General features: G+C 41.2%; 2 protein-coding genes across 3 annotated transcripts in view; one reads left to right on the top strand and one right to left on the bottom strand.

Annotated features, from left to right (window-relative positions):
- Nucleotides 1-5556, bottom strand: part of LOC117563109 (MAGUK p55 subfamily member 5-A-like) — a 56750-nt gene extending 51194 nt beyond the window's left edge. Inside the window, exon 1 of one of the 2 annotated variants that reach the window (XM_034241274.1) lies at nt 5475-5556. The gene's annotated coding sequence lies outside the window, so the exon portion shown is untranslated. The remainder of the gene's footprint in view (nt 1-5474) is intronic. The other variant, XM_034241275.1, reaches the window with a different exon arrangement.
- LOC117563100 (protein Daple-like) overlaps nt 1-19119 on the top strand; it is a 72724-nt gene that overhangs the window by 20835 nt on the left and 32770 nt on the right.

Here is a 19119-nt window from a genome sequence, read left to right as displayed (position 1 = left end):
AATCCAACTGTTCTGATTGCATAATTAAAACATTTGTATTAACTCAGATTGTATTTGTATGCAGAGAATAAGTGTCAAATATAAATATTCTTTTGCGATCTGACCAATTCAACTTTTTTTCTCAGATCTCAAAACGGAAATGTACGTGTGGCCCTAATCCTTTTCTGTATGATTGCATGGTGGTGTATTCTTTATACCATGACAGTTTGTCGCTACATCATGATACATATCCTATTGTCTCTCCAATACACAGCCATAATCAACAGTTAGAAACATCAGTATGAACAGCTGGCTTCCCCATATTCTTGTTTCTCAGAGCTTTCTCTCATGCCTCAGGTCCAGCAGACAAATATGTCTATCCCACCAGGAGACAGCAATAAAATCACTTAAAATCCTCCGGAAATGCTGGTTGGACTAGTTTTACCCTTTATTACTTTCACTAAAAAGGCTGGAACATTGGCATTTTATTAGAAACGGGACTTCTTTATAACTTCTTTATGTTACTTTGTAACTTTTATCCATGTATTTTTTTCTTTTAATGTTTATTTTATTATCTTATCTTTTTAATGACTGATTTTAAATGCCATTTTCTTAATGTCTTTCATTTTTTGTAAAGCACTTTGAATTGCCTTGTGTTTTAAGGTGCTATATAAATAAACTTGCCTTGCCTTATAATAAGACATTTTTGGACCTACACGTGACTAAGTATATTGAGTCTTATATATAGGAAATCACTTGAGTAAGGAAAATAGATAATACACTTATTTTTGTGTTTTTTAATAAACCATGTACTGATGCAAGGTCATGTGTTCCTACGGTTACACTACTAAAACTACTAAAATTATTTTAAAACATATTTATTCAAAATAAGTGTTATACAATGTAACAACAACATAACCATTGATGTGTTAAGAGATTTTGGTAGCACTACATCTTAAAAAAATGAAGTTATTGAATTTTCCTATGAGTATATGTTTTCGGCGTTGCAGTTTGTAGACGGTCCCCAAGCACTCCTCTTTCTCCTCCAGCTGCAGATTGTGACCAATTATTGATGTTTAGCTTGGATAACGGCGCGTATTGAACTGTTCTGATAAAAACGACTCTGTAGCTCGTTGTTGATCTTACTATGATTGTAAAGTCATGTTGTTTGCATTTTTACAACATTATGTTCATGAGTTATTGATCCGCGAAATTCAAATCTGTCAATAACTCAGCTCAGAGTATGCTTTGCGACGTGCATGTCCCCTCGCTCTGAGTGTTCTCTTGAGGTGTCCATGCCTATTGCCAAGCACTGATGTTATATCTTTATATTTAAGGCAAAGCTCAAAGTAAAATTGATGAACTGCTCCATTGTTGTGGTTTCTGTGTTGCCGAACTGACCAGGAAGTACATTGAGCTAAATGAAAAGTTTTACGAGACCTCGCAAAGGGGTTTTGCAAGATTTCGCAAATACATTTTTTTTCCCTCCATGTCCCCTAGGGGGCTCCGTACTAATGAGGCAACAGGTCATGCAGCGGCCGCATTAATACATCTATGAAAATCTGATGTTGCCAAATACCTTTGCAAGCAGGACTTTATAGGTGTTCACATTAGTTTAAAAAATTAATAGGGATGCACAATATCCAACTATTTTTTGGCTTCCTACATTATAGGACCATGATTGACTCCCATATACGTTATAAAATGTGCATCAAAACTGTTGTTTCTCTACTTAAGATACATTTTGTTAACCCTGTCGACAATCATTCAATAAGGTTTATTTAAAAATAATCTAGATTTTATCCGAGTTGACTTTTGTTTCGAGTTCTATAATCATTTTATGAGAAGCACTTATAATAGGGGTTTGTAATGACACCTCCTGTCATGTAGTTCCACCTGTTTGAGCGGCAAATATGTGACTTTCCATAAATGTTCTAATACTATTTTAGTTAATAACATTTCCTGAAAGACTGGGGGGACTTTTTGCTACTGTTGTGTTGTTCTTTGCTCCACACTTTGGTGTCACTTCAGGTTAGGGATGTCACAAGAAGGAATACTTCAATACCAAGTTGATGGAACATTTCACAAAACTTGATGATATTCGGTTTTATACAGTGCTACAGGTATCACAAATACTGAAGGTACTGTTGGGCTGGAGACTAACAACTTCACATGGAAGTGAATAGGACATTTTGTTTCCGGTTATAAAGCACAGGGTTCTGGACAGGGGCCATGGAGCGCAGGTTTACTCCTCTGCTCCATCACTCCCTAACAGCTGTTAGCTGTCGGAACGTCCACCTCTCTCTCTTTGGCCCACAAAACACTCACTTGGCACACAGGACACACTGTACACACTGTACACACACACACTGGACTCTCTGTTTTTATTGTATCATTAAACTCACAGTGACCCACTATATTTCCCCTTATAATGCTCCATTGTAAACAAGAAATATCCGTACTGGATCAGCAGGAGTAGAGCTATTGATGTTAGCTGTTAGCAGCCTGTGTCAGATGTGCTATTGATTTGCAGTATGGTGCATTCAGGCTTTATTCAGTAAATGTTGTCTCGTAAAATGTAGGTTTGGCTATCGTTTTGTTTTTTAATCATGGTATGGAATTTGTATCAAGAATCGTGTAATCACTGGTTTTGGTAACTACTACTGAATTCCTAATATTGTGAAATCCCTACTTCTATTCATGAAAAGAATAACATTGAAAATTACTAAATGAATGTATTTTGTCCTACTAAGAGACAAGCTCATTAAAATACTATTGCTCTAATGATTTGGAAAGCTAGCGGAAAGCAATCCATGACCTACTTTGAGTACTGATCCATACAGTGTGAATGAAAGCGATGTAGAATGTGCTATAAACGTGGGAAAAAGGATGTTTGTTTTTTTACTTTTAACACGTTGTTTGGCTAGAAAATCCTATGTCATGGATTATGAAGACCTACAGCTGTTTCCCACTGGGTCTCTCTACCCTGAGACTATTGACTAGTTGATTTAGAGACAATCTGAGGACCTGCTGGACTGCACAGTGTTTCCCCTATATACAAATAGCGGCGGCGCAGCTGGATTCACCATCTTCCTGAATATGTCCAAGCTTCTCTTGTAATTCGGCAAACAAACAAAGAGCAGGGGTTTTTCTAGAACAATATAGTATGAGGGTGCTAACGTCACTTCCAGACAGAATTACGACCCCGCCCACTTTCCAGCAAAAATAATAAAATCATAGTTTCTTCATGTCTTAAAGCTGTCAAATATTGCACCTCAAAAAACAAATAAATCACGAGATACAGTTTCTTTACTTCTTCAGAAAAAGGAAATTAAAAGAAACGATATAATCCAGAAATCACAGTTTCAGTGTAAACCTGCTGCCTGCCACTCATCCACCGGCAGACTCACCGGCAGCGTTTCCGCCAGGGGGGTGTCTTGCCATCATTTGACGCCCTTATTCAGCTCGGAACGCCCTGAACTCGAACCGAGGGCGTCCAAAAAAAAAATAATTTGAGAGAAGATCAAGAGTTTTATAGCTTGAAATTACGAAAAGGAAAAAGGACAAGGACATCCCTCTGTTGGAGGGGCAAAGGAGTCTGGTGGGATTCTTTTCGCCGCCATCAAAGCGTGTTGCTGTGTAAAAAAAGTGTACTGAAAGTGTACTGCCGGCGAGCCTTGACGGGGGGTGCTAGTGGAGCACGCGTGTGAACTGCGAGCACCGGAGCCTCGCAGCGGCGAAACTGAGGCTCCGTGGTAAACTGTGGTAACATGAAGAGCCGTTTTGGAGCCGAGCCAAATGATCCGAATCACTAAAAAGAGTCGGAATTCCCATCACTAATACATAAAGCAATAGTATCTATAAAGGGACGGCTCCATTCAAAATTCAAGTCATGTGATACGACGTCACATGATTTTCCTATAAAGTAAGAGGGCGCAGAACGCTCAAACCCTGAAAGAGCATATGTCAATGTACTATTTAATCTATCCAGGTATCCACCCATCTACTACTAGGATGGGTTAAATGCAGAGGTGCTGTGTGCTCTGCATGTGTGACCATTAGAGGGTTTCATCCCTCCCATTCTATTTCTATTCTATCTAGATTACAATTACATTTTCTTTGTGATGACTAGGGATGGGTATCGAGAACCGGTACTAAGTCAATACCAGTACATGATTGGACGGTATCGGTATACCGTTAAACCACTGGACAAACGGTGCTGCTATCGGTATATGTGTACTGTTACGTCTACTTCCTTAGTTTAACTTTAAACTAGTGGTGCGATATTAGGAATTATGACGTCATCCCGATAAACCCGATAAAAGTATTAATAGCCCCAATAATATATAATATATATTTTGGGTAAAAAAAAAGAAAAAAATACTGCGGTGTGGGTGGATTGGGATGAGGGGCGCTTGTTTTTCACTCGGCTCCTCCCGTTTTGCCAGTACTGTGGTATTAGTGGTTTAGGAAGAGGGGAGTTCTTCACAAATCCAGCGCTCCCTAACTCATGCCTGGCTGTGACGTAAATGGTGTGCGGCCGTGAAGCGAGGACAGTAAACAAACATGTCGTCGGTAGTCGCTACGATGGTGTGTTAAAAGCGTACGAAGACGCCTGCGTTGCTAAACTAGCGGCGAATCCAATGCCAGCTGCAAAGGCACCGGGGCTTTTACCTATCGACGAGGCTTTTGAAAAAGGCACTTTATTTGGGAAAATAAATATGGTCACTTTGAAGAGTCAAAACTGTCCTTGGCTTTGTTTTGTTCATAGTAGTAATGCTCATGTCATTTGCTCACTACTAGTCTTTTTTTTATCACCAGGTGTGCAAAAACTACAGGTACATTTAATATATATATATTATATTATTATCGGTTATCGGTATCGGTCTTGAGAAGCAGGAAGTTATCGGTATCGGTTTCAAAAAACAAATATCGTGCATCCCTACTTTAAACCATTCTGGTTGGTTGGGAACCCTCATCCCGTGTGATGTATCCGGTTTGAGACCCCTCTGATTGGCCACTGTAAATGCCACTCGTCATCTCTCTCAACAGCGCTCTTATTATTGTTGTGAGACTCCCGCAGGCATGGCAGACAGAGCGAGGTGATCGAAGGTCTGGGTGCACTTTAAACAATGTAGTGGCGATAGTGCAAGGTGCAATCTATGTACTCAATTAGTTGCTTGTAAAGGGGGTAACACAAGCAACGTCATGAAGCATTTGCAAACGAGACACTCATTGAATCTAAAACGGTGCAGCGTATTTGACAGCCTAAAGTTTAACAATGTGGCTGCTAGTGATACTGATAGTGCTAATAGTGCTAATAGTGCTAGCGGGCTTCAGCCGCGCCGTGTCTAAATGTGACCTGAGCGAAGGCTCGCAGGCACATCGCCTCGTCTTTTTTTAGTTTATTAACACTGACAGTGTATTAATGTAAGCTCCTACACCTATAATAATTTGGCCTTTCATTGAATGCTTTATAAACCAGTTAAACTTACAGATGTCAGATGTCAGATGCCTCTCCTGCAGGGGGGCGTGGTCAGCTGCAGCTCACAGAATCAGCACCCTGCAAAAACAGCGCTGGAAAGAGCAAATGGAGCGAAATGAAATGCAGGATCTTTTTGGTATTTTGAAAAAATATATATATTGATATAGTTTATATAGGTCGATACAGTAGCCCCTTTTTTAAAATAGTTTTTATAGGTGTTGCTATCTGTTTTGTGTAGCGTGGTTCTACAAGAAAGTCAATGCATTCATTGGGTGGTATCAGAGAGTTACACGGGTCTGTAAATTGCAATGAAAACAATTGGCCACAGCAAATCATTTATGTGCGCGTTCTGGAAAGTGAGAGAGTAAGCTACTACGGAGTCCCTTAAAGCAAAACAAATCTGCGGAGTCTAGAAATGTTTTTAAATCGCGATTTTTCGGTTCAGCCATTTCACAAACCGTAAGAAAGTAAAAATGCAAATTAATCGTTAAAACTAGAGATGTCCCGATCCGATCACGTGATCGGGGATCGGAGCCGATCACGTGATTTTTAAAAGATCGGAATCGGGAGAAAAAGATCGGGGATCGGGAATCCTTAAAACAATTATTTTATTTAATGTTACAAAACAAAAATGACCATGTTCACGTCTTAAAGTCATCCTGAGGCCTTAGTTTAGGTTTCAAATGACACAACATCATGTATGTGTTGCTTCTTTTGGGCTTGTTTTCAGACCTGGTTGCTTATTTCTCTCAAATCTGGCAACAGAGTGGGCGCAGTGTCTAATAGTAGCAGTAAGCTAACGAGAGGCTATGTTTAGCTGGTGACTCGGGAGTCGGGACAGAGTAAATGTCAGGAGTTTGGAAGTATTATAAAATTGAAAGCGAAGGCAGTGTAACAGCCAGATGCAATGTTTGCAAGAAGGAGGTTCCACGTGGTGGAAAGAACAGAGCTACGTTCAACACGACCAATCTAATACGATTGTTTGTTTTTTTCCCCGTTTTTTTTCCAAATTGAATTTATTGAAATCTCCAATATCAACGTAAGAGCTTGTGCCTCTTCGGGGGGGTGCTAACACTTAACCATAAACGTTTACTTTCTCCGTCTTTATATGTAGATATTACTTTTCTCCGTTAATCTCCGTCACGTTGTTTCCAAAGCAACAACAACTTCCTGTCAACAGCGCTACCTCTCTTCAAAATAAAAGCATGTCCACAAATAGGAAGCCAAGACAAATTACACTTAAGACATATACAACTGCAACGAAAGTAACAGACACAATGCGATATCCTTTTCAATTTCAAAGAACTCAAATTGGGTTACATTAACAAATAACTATAAAACAACAATACTGTAGAATAACACAAATAAGTGGTTTGCTGCTGATTACTATTGAATTGTGTTACTCCAGTAAGATGGAAATATAATACTTTGTTTATTCATGTTATGTTAAGCTGCTGTTGTTCATTGCATTATTACTAGACTAGTTAGTCTTAAGGCTAGAATTCTGCACTAAGCCACATTTTTATTTTATTTTATTATTTGTGACTGAATGTGAACTTGTGAAGTTAGTCAAACTACCTCTTTCCAGTAGAGTTATTTTTGTTTTGTTACTGCACTATCTGCACTCAATTAGTTTACATGGTTATTTTGTGGTGGACCACTGATAAGCTTTATTTTGTTTTGATCCAATGCTGCACAACTGAACTGATCCAATGCTGCTGTGAAAAAAAGAAGCTATATCCATGTTGGATAGAATGGATAGTTGGGTACTGTCATTTAAATTAAAAAATAACCTTAAGGGACAACTTGAATGCTTTTTTCCTTTTTTTTTCTCTTAATGCATTGCATAAAGATCGGATCGGGAAAAATCGGTATCGGCAGATTGTCAAAATCAAATGATCGGAATCGGATCGGGAGCAAAAAAAGGTGATCGGGACCTCCCTACTTACGTGCATTGTTGTTGTTAGCATCTGGTGCTAGCTAGCTGCGCTAACAGATATAAGGAGCTGTTTAAATGAAAACAGAGGAGCGACATTTCGCCACAACTGCGCCGAGCACTTGACTTTATGGAGGAAGCCAGACAGTGGGACATTGTACGAAAAGTCAGCACACTCAGCACGGATAGTGCGCAACATGATTGCAGCGTCCAGGCAGCTCCGGTTCGAGCATATGCCTTGAGTTGCACATAGCTCCAACGCCCATACCACCGACGACATGTTTGTTTACTGTTCTGGCTTCACGGCCGCACACCATTTACGTCACAGCCAGGCATGAGTTAGGGAGCGCTGGATTTGTGAAAAACTCCCCTCTTCCTAAACCACTACTACCACAGTACTGGCAAAACGGGAGGAGCCGAGTGAAAAACAAGCGCCCCTCATCCCAATCCACCCACACCGCAGTATTTTTTTCTTTTTTTTTTACCCAAAAAATATAATTGTATATTATCGGGGCTATTAATATTGGTATCGGGTTTATCGGGATGACGTCATCATTCCTAATATCGGACCGATAATTATCGGGCCGATAATTATCGTGCATCCCTAGTTAATGGTCCTACCCTCAACAGCTCTACGTCAATTATGGGGTGTCATCATATGCCGAAGAGAGAGAGAGAGAAGAGAGAGAGGGCGATCAAGAGAAGAGAGAGAGTAATGTAACCTCCTAATGTAATGTCTAACTCCTATGAAAATGTTCAAAAAGTGCTCAAACTTCACATGTGTGCTAACAGTCCAGCCGTGAAGAAATCTACGGGACAGTTGAGATTTCTTCAAATGCCGTTGCCATAGCAACACAATGCTCGCCATGAAACACGGTTTTCTCATAACTTCAGTGAAAATACTAACAGCCCAGAACTTCACAGGTTTGGTAACGATGCAGCCATCAACGCATCTAAGCGTATTATGGTGTGTCATCAAATGTCGTTGCCATGGCGACAGATCATTCGCCATCAAGTTAGTTCAGAAGTTTGCAGTTCAAATATTCTGCTGCTCCTCCAAGCCTTTTCACTTTATTTTCTTCTCTCATCACTAGGGATGCTCCGATCGATCGGTCACCGATCGAGATCGGCCTATACTCACTCTACCAATCGATCGGTGCTCTCTAAACATGCCGATCGTCAGAGCCGATCGCATGACGTAAAATACATGACACTTTTCGCTGTGTGCGGCAAAACAAGCTCGCCAAAATGGCTTCACCGGTCTGGCATTATTTTAAACTGTCCGAAAAAGACAGTAAAATAGCGGTATGCAACGTGTGTGAAGCAGAAATCCTGCAGCTCCGCCCGCCGGACCGGTAAGCGGAGCGAAACACACAAGAGTTAGACCTAACACACTTAGCTATTTTATCTACCTCTGGAACAAGCTAAACTAGTTATAAATAGGGACATCGTTTGAAATGTATCGATTCCGATTCGGGTTCTGCTTATCGATTCCGGTTCTTATCGATTCCCCGTTTCGATTCCAAAATTGTAAAAGAAAGAGGTCAAACGTTTATAGAACAAAAATATCTTTATTCTTTTAAGCTTTAACTGACATTTTTACAAATAAAAAAATATACATGCAATACAAATGTATTGCACAATAGCTGTGCTTTATTTTAACTGAGCTATGCCTTTGGCAAGCTAATAACAGGCATTGCACTGTGCCTTGTCTTTTTCTTTTTTAGTGTAGTGGAGCCTCACTTCAGCCTCACTCATTTTATTTTTGTTGTTCATTCATATCTTATTTGACGAATTTATTTATGCATATTTTTGTATCTCTCCAGTTTAAAACGATATGTCTGGTTTACTGTCCTATAGTATACATTGGAATGATTTCAAACCTGTTTTATCCCAATCATTATAAAGGAGTGCCTTGGAAATATGTGTTTACATAAATTGTGATCAAAACGTTTGAGACCCACTGAGATAACTTAGACTAAAGTTAACTATCTAAACACTCAAGAGTCCTTTACCTCACTGAGCTGTAGTTATCAGCCTCTCAGTCTGACTGGAGAGGACTCTCCCTCCACATTATTGTAGAAACATCTTCTTCTAATATCCGTTAGAGCAGCTAGCACCAGATGCTAATAACAACAGCGCCGGTACCGGTGCACCCTCCCCCTTTCTCCCTCGCTCGCTCCCACGCTCACTCGCACTTTGGCTGTGAGCTGCGGGCGCCAGATAAGCCAACATCCCCAATTTTCATCACTTACAGCGCCCATCGTACAGGGCGAATGAAAAGTGTAACCGGGATGAAAAGGGTGTTACATTTACTTAATTATGAATGTTGTTACATCAAGGCCGAAAATTAGGATGAGCACCAACGGTCAAAACTTTTTTTTTTCTTCTCCCAGAGCTGTCAGCGCAGCGCCTCCACAGATCTGGCGCCCTAGGCGAACATCTATAACGCCAGTGCGACGGGCCGGCCCTGGTCCCAGGTTACGCTGTAGGAAGTGTAGGTACAACGCTAAATGTCCCACCCCGCCGCAGTCATACAGTAGGCTACGGAGAGCAGCGAGAAACATTTCCTCGGGTATCGAAAAGCGGAACCGAAATTCACATTTCTAATTGATGCCGTTGGAATCGAAATGTTGGAACCGGTCACTGGAAACATCACTTTAAATGGAAGATTTAAAGTGATGTTTAAATCTTCCATTTAGGCCCCGCCCACTCGATCGGATCGGCATCGGCCGATACTGATTCCGGCGATCGGCCCCAAAATTGGCGATCGGAGCATCCCTACTCATTACACATTCAAGCCCCCAGTGTTCATGTATCATTTCAATCTAAATTCTTCACTTTCTTCTTACACATTACATTTCAGCATAGCAGTTTAGCGTCAGCTTTTCAGCATAAAGCATTCCCACTAGCAATTTCTTCAGGAATTGCATTCTCTAGTTTAGTTTAATGGTTAATTCCTCAGACCTCTCCCCCGCGGGACCACGCATAATCGTAACCTCTGCAGCGCATCAATCTGCTGCTGAGAGCGCCACATTCAAAATGGCTGAGGTGAAGCTCTCTAGCGGAGAATAGAGCATTTTCAATAACCCCTAGATTCCACAGGGTCCGTCTGCGTCGCGTCAGGGCTGCGCCGCGGTTTTGGTCCGGCCTCCTCCGGTGTCATACCCTACCGGGCGCGTTTCAGAAGCATTTCAGAAGCGGAGCGTCTTGCCTGCCAGCTCGCAGTTTTTGTTGATTTGGGCATATTTCCTGGACAGGCTACTTTGGGTTAAAGTTAATAATACTTGTAATATCCCAGTTATAAACAACATGAATCAAAGATGTGTTGCTGTATTTTAGTAGTAAAAAAAGTATTTAGTCAGCCACCAATTGTGCAAGTTCTCCCACTTAAAAAGATGAGAGGCCTGTCATTTTCATCCTAGGTACACCTCAACTATGAGAGAAAATGAGGAGAAAATAAAAATCCAGAGAATCACATTGAAGCCACTCCTTCGTTGCCCGGGCGGTGTGTTTGGGATCATTGTCATGCTGAAAGACCCAGCCATGTTTCATCTTCAATGCCCTTGCTGATGGAAGGAGGTTGTCACTCAACATCTCATGATACATGGCCCCATTCATTCTTTCCTTTACACGGATCAGTCGTCCTGGTCCCTTTGCAGAAAAACAGCCCCAAAGCATGATGTTTCCACCCCCATGTTTCACAGTAGGTATAGTGTTCTTTGGATGCAACTCAACATTCTTTCTCCTCCAAACACGTCTAGTTGAGTTTTTACCAAAAAGTTCTATTTTGGTTTCATCTGACCATATGACATTCTCCCAATCCTCTTCTGGATCATCTAAATGCTCTCTAGCAAACTTCAGACGGGCCAGGGGCCTCATTTATAAAGGGATATACGCTCAAAAGATAGCGTACGCCAGTTTCTACGCAATGTTTGCGATTTATAAAATACTAACTTGACGGGAAAACGTGCGGTCCTCCACGCAAACTCTAACCCATGCGTACGCACTAAGCACAAAAACGGGAGAGACGAGAAACTGCGACACCGTTGGCAGAAGGAAGAATGGAGAGAAATATGTGGAAATAATACCATAAATAAAATGTTACCTCTCATTTATCATATATGAAGAATTCATTTTCAAATATTGATTAAAGCCAATCTTAAAATGATTAAACAAACGCCTGTTTGAGACTCCTCAGTGCACACACAAACATAACTTGGAGAAATAAATAAATACGGATATGTTATTTAAAACCACCTCGAATATGTTGTGTTAATGTTATGAAATGTTTTCTCATAAATGATGCGGTAAGCAGGAGGACAGAATTAGTCTAAACTGACGCCGTGTTGCATTTCTATAGGTTGTAGATACGAGCATGGTTTTATATACTCTCATGTTTAATCGTGTTTTATGCCGTTTGCCAAGACTTGATAAGTCGCTCATAAAACACAGGAGGTGTGGAAACTAAGAACACCATATGTGGTAAATTGTACAGCTGATATAACACAACACATTAGTTGTATTTCCTTTAACTGGTGGATATAGGGTTGCTGCGGGGGGGGGGTGGTTGAGATGCACAGGCTGCAGTGGAGACGCTGCGCACAGCTGATCGACAGCTGGAACACAAACCACCAAATACAAAAACATAATTCAGATCCAGTCGTCATGACTCCACTCCGGAGGGATTCCCCGATCATTTCTTACAGTCTCTCATCAAGGGGTGTCTCCTGTCCCCGGTACAAACACACTGCCTGAGGAAGGCTATGTGTATTGTTTTTGTCATGAACCTTTTTCGGACCACTTATTTATTTATTTTGGTGACGATCCGACCTCCATGCTGCTACTCTGGTTCAAACTGCATCCACCAAACAATATGATTTATCTCGACCTCCCCAAAATAACCTAAATCTGACACGGTGTGAGATGTCTTTTTTAGCTGTTCTGTCGTCATTTCCTGCGATCTTCTTCATAAAGTCAGTCAGAATGAATGAATGGGCGTTTCTTTGACTATTTATAGGCACATATGGGCGTTACGTGAAGCCCGAAAAAGCTGCACCGCATTTCGAGTCGGTTGTGATTTATAAAGGGAAACCGGCGTAGGAAGTGCTGTACGCACTTTCCTGGCCGGTACGCAATGTTTGGTGAATCGGAAAATGTCGGAACATTTCTGTACCTATTTTTGGGATTTCTACTACGTAAGCAACCTTCCCACGTGAATCCTACGCACGGCGTTATAAATGAGGCCCCTGGACATGTAATGGCTTAAGCAGGGGGACACGTCTGGCACTGCAGGATTTGAGTCCCTGGCGGCGTAGTGTGTTTCTGATGGTAGCCTTTGTTACTTTGGTCCCAGCTCTCTGCAGGTCATTGACTAGGTCCCCCCGTGTGGTTCTGGGATTTTTGCTCACCGTTCTTGTGATCATTTTGACCCCACGGGGTGAGATCTTGCGTGGAGCCCCAGATCGAGGGAGATTATCAGTGGTCTTGTATGTCTTCCATTTTCTAATAATTACTCCCACAGTTGATTTCTTCACACCAAGCTGCTTACCTATTGCAGATTCAGTCTTCCCAGCCTGGTGCAGGTCTACAATTTTGTTTCTGGTGTCCTTTGACAGCTCTTTGGTCTTGGCCATAGTGGAGTTTGGAGTGTGACTGTTTGAGGTTGTGGACAGGTGTCTTTTATACTGATAACGAGTTCAAACAGGTGCCATTAATACAGTTAACAAGTGGAGGACAGAGGAGGCTCTTAAAGAAGAAGTTACAGGTCTGTGAGAGGCAGAAATCTTGTTTGTTTGTAGGTGACCAAATACTTATTTTACCGAGGAATTTACCAATTAATTCATTAGAAATCCTACAATGTGATTTCCTGGATTCTTTCCCCCCATTCTGTCTCTCATAGTTGAAGTGTACCTTGGATGAAAATTACAGGCCTCTGATCTTTTTAAGTGGGAGAACTTGGACAATTGGTGGCTGACTAAGTACTTTTTTGCCCCACTGTATATCATTTACACAGTGCCTGTAAACCGGAGGAGAACGCTGGCATTTCTCCTCCTACTTGAAAGACTACGGAGGGATAGGGTCTGCAAAATGTATTTGTTTATATTGCGGATGGGCCGGATGCTCTGACCAGTCCATTTCCTGCCCGGCGCCTCTGCAACGCCTCGCGTCGAAAAATAGACTTGAATCCTATTTTCAGCGGAGCCCAGCGCCGACACGCTTCTGGGACGCTTCTGAGCCGTAACGCGTCGGGTCTGGTGGAGTAGCACCCATTGACTAGAGTGGCTGCGATCTCTGCGAACGCCGCGGCGCGGTCGTAACACGACGCGTGGAATCTAGGGGTAACACTTCCTCAAGAGCGAAATCCAACATCTGGGATGCTTTTGGTGTCATCCTAGATGGAGAAAATAACCAACATTCCACGCTTTTTGAGACAAATATGCAACTGCGTGTGTTAATAATTGCACGTTTTCACTGCTCATATATATGCGGGTCGGGTCGGGTTGCGGAACTATGTGGCAATATGTGCGGGTAGCGGGGCGGGTTCGGTATTGCACGTCGCGGGAGCGGGTCTTGAAAATCAGACCTGTGCAGGACTCTGCCATGAAGTAACGCAGGACTGATGTGTAAACTCATGGTTTGTGGTTTTGGGAGATTATCTTAGTGTGGAATTTGTTTATTTATACTGTGTCACGATGAAGAGAAGCAACATGTTTTCTTTTGAGGGTAGTAAAAAGACCCTTGGTATGTCCAACTCCCCCTGCCGTGACAAAATTATTATTTCCACAATGATTGAATGGTTTTCTGATAAAGGAAACATCTAAATACCCTGTCATTAAAGTGGTACAATACCCTATTTTATTATTATTTTCTGTATTTACTTCTAAGTTCTATAGGGCTGAATTTATTCAGCGTATTAGCATTTGCATCATATGTAGGCCTACAAAGGGTTGAACTATGGCTGTCAATATAACACTCGCCATTAATCTTAACATGTTATATACAAAAATGTATGCAAATAAATCACATAACCAAGTTTGGTCAAACTTCCTACACCAGTGTGGATGTTTACCATGAACCTGTCTGCCTGTCACTACCATTTTCTTAAAATGGACAGGAGTTATTTAGTTTTAGTCTTAGTCCTGTGTTAAATTTCCTTTTTAGTTTTAGTCATATTTAGTCACCTTCATCCTGTTTTTATTTAGTCAAATTTTAGTCGACTAAAAGTCTGAGCATTTTAGTCTTATTTTAGTCGACTAAAACAGCAAACATTTTAGTCAAGATTTAGTCGACTAAAGGTCTGAGCATTTTAGTCTTATTTTAGTCAAAGAAAACTAATTATTTTAGTCTACTTTTGAAAACGGTTGAGTCTTTTTTTAGTCATCAGATTATATAGAACATTTCTGTCAAACTGGTCTAGCCAAAACCAATAATTTGTCATTTTAATCAAACGTATTTCACAATAAGATTATATCTTGTCCTTATTTGATGAAAAACACAGGTTGAATGATTAAGAAAGCAGCTTTGCAGAGAGTATCTGGTCAGGTGTGTGGTGTTTTACCAGCTGTGTTATGGCCACATTGCTTCCCTTCTGATAAAACAATGCATTCGCTTTTTTTCTCCGCCTCATTGTAGCGAAAATGGGCCCAAATATCACATTATTTCTTTCTCCCAAGCAGTGGTGGCTTTAGACTTTTTCGTTGTCAGTCATTTTGACGGACAGGATCGTAACATTTCCGTCATAATCCATTATTATCCGTCGAGTGCACAATTTATCACTCACTCGCGCTGACGGGGGGGGTATTCGGTTAACGCGAGTGCGACCACTGCTCCCAAGCCCTGTTGTTGCCATTTTATTTTCTGTTAAATAAGGTTAGTTAGACCATGAGTTAGACCCGAGCTTTCCTGACAGTTCATATTGTGCCGCTGCCCGGTGTAATTCAAATGTACCGTCGCGCGCACCACAGACACACAGCTGCTGCCTAGCCGCAGCACCGGAAATGGAACTGCTGGGAGAAAAACTGACTATCAGAGATGTAACCAGTGGCAGCTGGTGGAAAATATTGTTGGTGGGGCTATGGAAATAGGGACCAAACCATACTAAGGCGGAATAATTTTTTGAGAAATTACCCCTTAAATTATCTGGTGATGTTAGAGGGGGGGAGGACAAATTGAGGCTTAAAAATATGAGATAATCCATAATCTTCAGTGTGGTTAGCTATGAATCTTCCAAAACTGTGTGTGGGTGTGTGTGTGTGTGTGTGTGTGTGTGTGGTGTGTGTGTGTGTGTGTGTGTGTGTGTGTGTGTGTGTGTGTGTGTGTGGTGTGTGTGTGTGTGTGTGTGTGTGTGTGTGTGTGTGTGTGTCATACTTGCCAACCCTCCCGATTTTCGCGGGAGACTCCCGATTTCATTGCCCTCTCCCCGGTTTCCTCCCAGGGTCATATTTCTCCCGATTTCTGACAAAATCAGATTTACTCACGACTATTTCCACTCAGACTTTAATACAGCTACACCATTGTTTGGTTTCCATGGTAGCGCGTCTCTTTAGCAGCGCGAGCAACTGAACAAGAATCGACAACTCCACCCTCTGCTCACTCCTTTCCTGTCAAATACAGGTCCAACCCACACATATGCTCCATGGTGCTACAGGCATTGCCCTTACAACTACAATAAGCATGTAAATGTTAATCTACAGCTCCGGCGATCCACTAGCACCGGAGTCTCCACCTGCAGACAACTACTGTAGCGTCACCTTGGATACGAGTCCAAACAACTCACAGACACACAGGCCAGGGCGCTGACAGGCCAGGGCGCTGACAGGCCGCCCTTTGAGCATCAGATCTGACGACGCTGATTGGCTGAAATTATGTTTCGGCGGCATAGTTTACAGATAGCAACAGTCAGCTTGTTGGCTGCTGCTGCTCTGGCTGAGGGCTCCTTTCTACCGCCCGGACGAGAGAGGGTAATGATACACGCTGCGGCCAGGCAGGAAACATGTGACTTATCAGTAACTTTAGACATCGTAAAACAATTTTAAACGAGATTTTATTGTAGATTATACATTTTACTGATACCAATTATATAATATTTAACTTGTTCATTAAAAATAAAAAAAATAAAAAAAATAAAATATATTTTTTAATTTATTTTTTATTTTGTAATGACAATCAAACATGTGGGAAGAGGGTGGGCGGCGCCCCTAGCGCCCCTATGGGCCGGCCGCCACTGGATGTAACGTTATCTTTGATAATATTTAGTCTCCTCATTTTTCGTCAACGAAAGTAAAGAGAGATTTTGGCATAGTTTTTATTTAGTAAACTACATTTTCGTCTCGTCACTTTTCGTCAACGATATTGCATGATGATTTCGCTACAGTTATTGTTTACTGCCGTCGGTGCCGTCTCGTCATCGTCTCGTTTTCGTCATGGAAAAAAAGGTCGTTGACGAACATATTTCGTCATAGTTTTAGTCAACAAAATTAACACTAGGACAGGGTCACCACTAGAGCTTACAGTATGATAGCAGCAGAGATAATATGGACTGTGTAGCACACATTATACTAAAGGGAATCACAGCGGCAGCTCTGTGACAGCGGCTTAGTCTATGCTTTAGATCAGTGGTACTTTTTTTTTTTTTACATAATAATTGTACATGATTGTCACTAAAAGCCTTGTCTCTACATTACAATCAAATATAAAAAATAATTGACTAATTAATTTTAATAAAAATTCAAGTTAGTATTAAAGGCATAAAAAGATAGAAATGTATAATTCTTTCTTTAATAGAAATGTTTCTTCTGTGCGTTAAGTGTCCAAACCGGGCTTGTCTGGATAAGCGCATTTTTAAAACATAGTCATTGTCCATGCCGGTTTCAGTTGGATTATTTGTCACAGTTGCTCCAATCAGATCGGTCTCCTCCATTTTGTAGAGTATTTACGACTTTTGAATCCACATAAACACATGGGCAAAATCCGGCTTACTTTGAGCATGTGTTTTAAACAGTTTAATCCCTTTGTGAATTGTTTCCACTTGCGCCGTCCTTTAATTTCTTCATACAGCGGGAATCCAAATAAATTAATCCTGAGTCCAATAACCATCAAAGTCACTCCAATAGTGCTCCTTAATTACGCTTTCATCGTCCTTTACAAAATACTTCACATTCATCCAGTTTGTGACAGTAGTTGTAGCATTTTGAGACTTTGAAACTTTAATTCAAATCTAAATCTCTTCGGTCAAAATGTCCGGTCAAAATAAGTTCCCTTTAGCGCAATACCGCTTCAGTTGCGCCACTTATGTGACAGACAAAAAGAGTATGTGACAGACGAGAATAGTCCATTCTAATGTCGAACACTTAATGTGGAGAAAGAGATGTCCTGTGTGGGTTGATTGTGCGTTGATCTGTTGGTAATGCCTCGGGGTTCCGGTGGGCATGTAAACAAATGCATAATGCTGCGCTATACTTTGTGGCCTCACCCGGTTGCATAGCGACACTTATTGTTTAGGTGTCTTTTAATAAGCAGGTAGTCATATCATTAGCTAGAACTAGCTAGATCCGATCGATATGGACATAAACGCGAGTGATGTCTAATCTGACGGGAGAGAGTTCAGCTGCTGACGAGTCGACACGCAGCTCTGCATGATCACATGCAGCGGTGAGCGGACAAAACACACACTTTAGGTTAGAATATCACACGTAGCTATTTTAATTACCTCTCAAACTACCGTAACTAGTTATAGATATGTTTAGTTTTACTGTCGGCTCACTCATTACTGGATCCACAAGCTGCATGATACTGGCATAATAGATTGCCCGATCGGGCAACCAGCAGGTGAGGCTTCATTGCCCGAGCTAAATACTAGATGGCCCCGGGCCATCGGGCAGTCCTTAATGTCGAGCCCTGTGCCATACACTCTGGAAGCTATCATTAGCAGCTAATATGAAAACTCAGTTTTTGACATACATGGAATTATGGAATATCAACAAAAAAAATTCAAAATGACAGACACATTGGATTAACCTATGATTAACCTTCAGCTGTGTTTTTCTCGTTTTAATGCCATTGAACACAACTTTTGATCAGAATAACAGCAAAAGGTGAGCATATCTCAGTTTTTTGCTACCTAAAGCTACGTCGTGTGTTGTCTGGTTTTGCTTCCCCTGTCGCGAGTTCTGATCGCTCAGTGATGATACTTAAATGTCAGGAATCTGTGGAATCTCAGCATGTTAGCAAAGCTTGTTTGTGCAGATCCGATAAGTATATTGATCGATTTATACCTAGAGTTCTGTGCTAAGTGCGTTAGCATTTTTTTGCTCAGGGCTCATTTAGATGCTTCTTATGAGACTTGTGTTTTGTTTTGGTAAAAATGGTTCATATCGTCAGTTAGCTGAGTTTCTTCCCGTTAAGTGAGTATGACGCATTCATAGTTTATTACATTTTAAGAAGCCCTGAGACACAGTTTTCGTGAAAAAAAAGCCTGTTAAGCCCCATAGCCCCCGTCGGGGCTTAACAGGTTAATAGCACAATAACCAACGATTTTCCGTATCTGTATCTAAATTAGGGATGCACGATATTGGTTTTTTGAAACCGATACCGATAACTTCCTGCTTCTCAAGACCGATACCGATAACAATATAATATATATATATATATATATATATATATTAAATGTACCTGTAGTTTTTGCACACCTGGTGGTAAAAAAAAGACTAGTAGTGAG

The sequence above is a fragment of the Gymnodraco acuticeps genome, unplaced genomic scaffold (genome assembly GCF_902827175.1).
Source record: "Gymnodraco acuticeps unplaced genomic scaffold, fGymAcu1.1, whole genome shotgun sequence".
Lineage (NCBI taxonomy): Eukaryota > Metazoa > Chordata > Actinopteri > Perciformes > Bathydraconidae > Gymnodraco > Gymnodraco acuticeps.
The sequence above is the reverse complement of the archived record's forward strand: the minus strand, read 5'-3'. Positions and strand labels throughout refer to the sequence as shown.